Below are 7,860 nucleotides of genomic sequence, written 5' to 3' on the forward strand. Positions count from 1 at the left end.
ATCATATGCATCTATTGTATCATGATTTCTTTTATCACATTCTAATAAAGGATCCCTACAACATTAGCTATGAAAAAAGACAAGACAAATTGTTCATGTACTATTACAAAACATCTATAATTAGTGTCTATCATGGTTGATGTAGCTTTACAAGAATTAGAATATCAAAAGAACATCTAAGTTTGTTTCTCTAAGTTGGAAGCTTACACTTTGCCTCTAATATATCACTAGTCGTCTTAGTTTCTTTTATAACTTTCTTTAACGAAGAAATCCAAATGAAATCAAAAATCTAGCAAGGGTATACACTCACGTAGGTGGTGTTCAACTCAAATCAAGCAAGTCTATATTACAATCTAGTTTTGAAATATATCTAACAATTTCATGAAATATGGAAGTGTCATGAATCAATAAGGACTTTTCATAGGTTGTAATGTGGTTTGAGTACAAGAGTTCATTGTTTTTCTTTTGGATTCAAAACGCCTTTTTAGAAAAAGAACAACAATGTGATTAGCAATAATAAAACTCGCTTTTATCGATCCTACAACTTCTATTTTGGTGATTTTGGCTTTCTTGACAATTTTTTTCTTTTTTTTTTCTTTTTCTTGGTTGTTTATTGATATTGTCTAATTTTTTTTCTATCACCTTTAATACGAATTTAATATTTCTTTTACTTTTTCAAGTTTTCTTTTTCTCGATTTTTTTATTTAAAATAATCACTTTTTCAATTAAAATTTTAAAATAATTTATTTTTCAAAATATTTATCGGAATAACCATCTTTTATGAAGCATGTGTCAGTTGGACTGACACATTTATTTTTCACTGAACATAGGCGCAAATGGCCTGGATGCATCCATTGGAAATTTGTATTCATGGGCGCCACATGTAATGGCGCATGCATGTGAAGGTGCCACATGCAATGGAACCTACATGTGTAGGCCATGTGAGGGCGTCCCATGCAATGACACATGCATAATGGTTCTATGTGAGCGTCAATGCATGTGGCTACTGCTCCACCACTCATTTATTTTAAATACAATATCTCCTTCCCATAATTTTTCACACAACTTCTTACCCTCTCCTTCCATTTTCCTTCAATCTCCTTTAATTTTCTCTAAAATGTCTGCATATTCATACTTGTGTCCTTATATTCACAAGAGAAATATCGATTTAATCTTTTCAGTAGTGCAACCTCCGATGATATCTGACTTTGGAATGTAGATACGTTCGAACATCTTACAGGACGTTGAACCGTTGGTTAGATGGAGGACATTGCAAATGATGAAAGGATCTGAAGAATTCAATGGATTGATACGACGTTCAACCAAAATGGAGAAGTTCGTTTCTGGGTGGATATTAAAACTGACAGAGACATTCACAGGATGATGTATACTTCTCACAAAATTGTGATGGTTGTAATCGCATAATTATGTTGTTTATGTGTTGTATATGTTTGTGATGGTATTTTATTTGTAGTTTTTTGTATTTTTGTTTAATTATTGTATTTGTTTTACTTATCATATGAAATAAATATTGTTTTTAATATAAAGAAAAAGAGTTACAATTAAAATTATCTTATTGGGCTTGTTCTAACACTGGGACAATTAGTACGATTATGACCGGGTTGACGATATTTACTACATAATCTAACCATTTTGTTCGCCGTATACATTTCGGTTCGAATACAGGTGCTGTTTGGGCGACCCTTTTTCTTTCTTCGCATTATTTCATTGTGTCAGAGAATGTCCCCTTGATATGCAGACCAATAATCCTCTTTTGCTACCACTGAAAAGCTAATTTTGTAAATACTGCAAAGGCTTATGACTTTGTGAACGTCATATAGTAAGTTGGAAGGATCCCGTCAAACCTTTGAACATGCCGCTATGCCATGGGAGTAGGGCATACGAAAGGCTTGGAACTTTCTGCAGTCGCACCAACCTCTATCTAGTTCCACTCGATAGTGTCCCCTTAACATGCCTTCATTGTGATCCATTGACTCCGCAACATTGTACCAACCTTTAGTACGGTCAAACACCGTGACCATATGTGTGTTAACTTTGACAGCTTCCTCTTTAATGAATTTCATTGAAGCATCACTGAACAACAACCCAAATTGTAACACTGAACTCCATTTGGAACGCCTGATCTCAAACAACGCCCCTAGCCTGAAATAGGTTGCTTGCACTAAAGCGGTTATAGGTAGGTTTCAAATGCCTTTGAAGACACAGTTCATTGATTCCACAAGATTTGTTGTCATGGGCCCCCATCATTGACCGTTGTCGTATGCCCTAGTCCACTTCTCCAATGGAATATTGTCGATCCACCTTACTGCATCTGTGTTTGACAATCTGATGTCTTCGCGGTAGTCTTTGAAAGAAGGTTTTGTTAATGCATACTCTGCGTTGACAACCTTCTTCCGTAACATTTTGTCTTTGATCTCCCGCATGAAATTTTGAGCGATATGTCTAATGCAGGAGACATGCGTTGAAGGAGGATCCTGCCAGCCATTATCAATGTTTTTATTGGCACTCACTAGTGATGGGTGTATGTCTGAGATCAAACATAAGTTAGGTTGATGAGCAACGTGCAATCAAAGATTTTTTAAGAAAAAACTCCATCCCCCAACAATCTTCCCTTCAACTAGTGCAAAGGCTATTAGAAAAATGTTGTTGTTGCCATCTTGTGCCACTGCCATCAATATCGTTCCTTTATATTTCCCGTACAACCATGTGCGATCAATTTGTATAATAGGTTTACAAAAAGCAAAACCTTTGATGCATGGTTGATACGCCTAGAAGAGTCGGTGGAATATGCCATTACCACTAGCACAAGTCTCGTCTAGAGTATACGCCGAAAACGTTTCCAAATTGACAATAGTCCATGGAGCGTAATGTTTAAGAGTCACCAAGTATTTTGGAAGTTCTTTGTATGACTCCTCCCCATTGCCAAACACTTTTTCAACTGCCTTAGTCCTAGTTATCCATGCCTTCCTATATGATAGAGTATAGTTGTATTGTGTAACAATATGGGAGATTATTGTACTCACCTTTAACAATGGATTATCACTAATGACAGACATCGTATATTAATTGAGAGATGAGTTTGCGATGGTCTTGCATTGGGTTCGTGATTAAGCATTTGTGAACTGGACCCATAGACCCTATCTCCTAAGAATCACTCCTCTTCCGATAAGTAGCTGACAACCGAAACAGGCAGAGCTCATTTCGACAATAAATCTTATACCCCGTTGCATTAGTTCGATCAACCCTATAATCAACTGATAATTCCATGTGATACTTTTTAATGGTTCTAACATAATCTTCTTTTGTGTGAAATTTGTATCCTTCTTTCAATGATCCTTGAATTTGCACATAAGGATTGTAAAATATATCTAACGAAGGTTCATCTGTACCCAATAATGTTGTCTCATTCTCTATTGACCATGAGTGATGAACATCGAGGAATAATCAATAATATAGCGACATTTTTATGTTATTACTTATTCTTATTTCCTAACAAAATGTCTCTATTATTTAGTACTTATTCTTACTTATTTCTTAATTATCTTTTATTAGGATCCAAAGAGATTTCGGTGTCGTGTACATGAATATGTACAACACGATCCTTTGATTGAACCATATCTTCGAGGATGCGGTTTTGGTAATCTACTCAACATAGTCTCATACTCAGTTGACTACAAATTTATTCTTGCTTTGTTAGAAATATGGAGACTAGAGACCCACACGTTTCACCTTCTTTTCGGTGAGTGTACCGTCATACTTGAGGACATCTATATGTTGTCAGGTCTACCAATCGATGGTAAGGTCGTAAATGGTAGAGTTAACCAAGATAACTCTATATGCAAGGAATTGTTGGTGCCCCTTTGTGTGAAGACACAACTACAAGACAGACTTCAGGTCAACCTAGGAGTCAAGGTATTAATTTAAAATATCTTAAATAGTATTATTCAAGTTTAACATTAAACGAAGAGTCTACTGAGTATGAAAATATAATTCAAGCTCGATGTTATATTATGATTCTATTTGGTAATTTTTTATTTCCTGAAAGTACTGGTAATACGGTAAATATTTGGAATTTGCCGTTGTTACGAAACATAAATAGAGTAGGCACATATAGTTGGGGTTCAACTGTTTTGTACCATCTATATAGTTCATTGTGTAAAAATGCCAAAAAATACTTGTACGTTTTATTCTTGCGCCTATTTGCTACAAGCATGGGGTTGGTCAAGACTGCCATCACTCGCCCTGGTCAACGAGAAGCCATTCACATTACCCTATGCGACAAAGTAAGTTTATATTAAATCTTCTAATTTATTAGAATTTATACTACAACTAACTGTAACTAATATATTTTCAATCTTTTCGATCTAGGTGGTCAGTTAAGGGGATGGACTACAATAGGTGTCCCAAACACGCTGTAGTAGTCTATCACAATCTTTTAGACCACATTGGACTAGACGATGTATTACTACTAAACAACTCTACTTTCGATTTAAAAAAATTATCCAATTACATATCCTTTAATCGTGTCAAATTATTATACAATTTATCTGGAGGCCGTATTTGGGTTTTGATCATCAGGTTAACCATGATGATGTTGCAGTTTGGACATCAAAAACACTAATCATTCGGTTTACTACTATGGAGATGCACTAGAGTGACCGTGTAAAACTGCAGTTTGGCATGCAACAACAAATTCCAGAACCTCCGATGTGTTTGGGAGATTGACATCAACAAAGAGTCGATGGCCAATGAGATTATTCTGATTGGAGAGATTTCACAAAAGAGATGTTTCGTCATTGGAGGAATCGACGACAACACATCTTAAACAAACCAGTCACACATGGTACTAGATCAACTTAACATTATATGACATGGTTTAGGCCGATTACAATGCCACAATTTTTGTCTGAGCCAAGGTATTTGATTGATCCACGCCAACGAGCTTTAAAATTAGAATATATCATATCATTTAAACCAATGTTAGAAATTTACATTGTTCTGATCATCAAGACAAAATACACGCATTTACATATTTGCACAAAACAAATTAATAAAATTTACACATTTACAACCAAGAAAAAATTATTGTTTTAGATAATCATAACAAGATAAAAAGACTTTGGTCCAATGTGATCAGATATCATCCATATCTTCTTTTGAGTATGGTGTTTTGTTGTTAAACTCCTATAATTAGAATAAAAATTAAATTATGATAAGCTAACAACAACAACATGAACTTTAAAAGATATGGATTAAGTTAATACCTCATGCTTCATCCATCCAGTTGTAATGCCTGTGGAGACAATATAGAGCATATATCTCATAACATAGTATCCACATGAATGACTGTCGGGTTGCTTTCACCACTCCAAATAATTTTCATATATTTATATCACACTGATACACACAAATGATTCGAATGTCAAAAAGCACAAGTAATATACTTGCTTTTGGGGAAACATAGATTGGCTTTTTACCAAGTAAATTATGTTTGAATGAATTATACTCCTCCACCGCTCTACACATGTCGATTAAAATTAAACATGAATAAAAATTATTCAACTTTAAAGTTAAAAATAATACACTTACCCATTCAAAGTGTTAACCACTACTTCAGGCAGTTCAGAGTGCAATGAGCAAAACACAACTATAGTTTTTTTCTTGGGACATATAACAATTAGTTACCAATGTTCATTACATAAACATTCAGAATAATTAATATGTATAAAATTGATTTATAATGAAAACACAAATTAATATATACTTACTTGCGGTAAAATGGGGTCAAATAATAATCTTTGATGTTCCCTTTCAACTTATCTTTTAAGTAAAAAAGGATATTGTTTCATGTCGAACCGCAAGTAAGACCAATGTGCGCCGAATCTAAGATGCAATACTTATTTTGAAGTTTTTTTTCAACGCATAACTCATTGATGTACTTTCAAGATCAAATCTTTATGTTAAAGTAGAAGAACGCATGAATATAAATAGAGATCAACATAAACATTATACTTACGAGGACCAAATTTGTAATACACAATTGTCTAGGTACACATTTCCTGATAAAAATTCAGGGACATAAATCCTAGAAAGCACGAATAACTGAGTTGAATCATGACTAAGGTATTTTAAAGGAACTCTCGACTATGGTCTTTTCTTTCCTACAGTTGATGATGGAAAATAATGAAAGTTAATGGGATACATTGACTCAAGTTAGTGTAGTGATGCTAAGGATCGAAAATCTACAGTTGGTTATGTGTTTATGCTAGGTGGTGCACCAGTTGCTTGGAGTTCAAGAAAGGAAACAATAGTAACACTGTCATCGTGTGAAGCAAAATACATAGATGCTTCTCTTTGTGCATGTCAAGCAACATGGATGGTGAACTTGATTAAAGAGATTATAGGGAAGAATCATGGAGCGATTACCATGAAGATTGACAACATATCTACTATCAATTTGGAGAATAATATAATAGTGTATGGACGAAGAAAGCACATCAAAATGAGAATCCATTATCTTCGAGAGCAAGTGGCAGATGGGAGGCCAAACTTGGAACATTGCAAAATTGAGAATCATATTGCAAATATCATGACGAAAGGAGTACATGTCAAAGTATTCAAGAAGTTAAGATCTATGATGAGTGTAGATAGCTTAGGCACAATGAATTAGGTGGTGTGTTGATTTGTAATTCCTTGTATCGAAGCAGGTTGCTTGACAGAGGCAAAGAAGTTGTCGAAATGCCTATGTGTGCCGAATTAGATTAGCTCTCGAAATGTTCACTTAACTTTATTTATTTTGTTTAACTGAGTTATTTAGGGTTTGCTTGGTGTGCAAGAAAACTCAACCTATAAATAGAGAACAACCTTATTATTGATTGTAACTTGTAAGTAAGTAGTTGCAAATTGCAAATTTTGAGAGCATAGAGAAACTCTATTGAAACAAGTTCTTCTTCTCGCTTATTCTTTCTATAAACCCTAATTCCTCTCTTCCCAAATTCAATTTTCTTTTCTTATTTCATTATCAATTATGCAATAAAATATTGCAACCAAAGTGTGTTGATTCACTCAAGTGAAGAGTGGAGAACAAGAGGAGTATTCAATCAAAAGATTGATTCTTGTTCATTAAGATTTGGTTTGGAATTCATCAAGTTGTGGTGAATTTCTTGAACGGGAATTGGAGAATTTCCAACGAACTAATTATAAAGTTAATGTAAATTTATTCAAACCATGTTTATTAAGAATTTAAATGATTGACCATGTAAAGAAATCATTTTTTTTTTGAATTTTTTTGATAACAATAACTCCACTAGGTTGCTTCCTTTGCGATTATGATAATTCTTCCATGTGTCTTCCTCTCTTCCAACAATTAGAGTTGTTCACGATTCTCAAAATTTGAGTAAAATGAATTACTTCACTTTTTGCTTAATCTTTGCTTGCCACAAATATTTATATATTTTAATCAAGCTATTTTTTAAATATTTTCCGGTGAACAAATTTGGATTTTTTTTTAAAGTGACCATTTTTTTTATAAAATTCCTCAAATAACTACCTTTTCAAAATATATACCATACTAACCACTTTTTAAACAAAAATAAATTTATCTCCTAGAGGATGTTCCACTTCCTATGACGCATACACTCAAGTTTTTGCCTTAGGCATCATTGCTTGTGGCACATGCTTATGTGTAATGCCAATGACAGTGGTGCATGCATGCAAATTTTAAGAGCATGGCCCATTGTTTGTGGCACGCTAAAATACAACATAAGAGCTATAAGCAATGACGCATACTCATAAAGCTTGTATGCATGCGCCACTCTCATTGGCATTACACATAAGCAT

This window comes from Lathyrus oleraceus, chromosome 5, assembly GCF_024323335.1.
Source record: "Lathyrus oleraceus cultivar Zhongwan6 chromosome 5, CAAS_Psat_ZW6_1.0, whole genome shotgun sequence".
Lineage (NCBI taxonomy): Eukaryota > Viridiplantae > Streptophyta > Magnoliopsida > Fabales > Fabaceae > Lathyrus > Lathyrus oleraceus.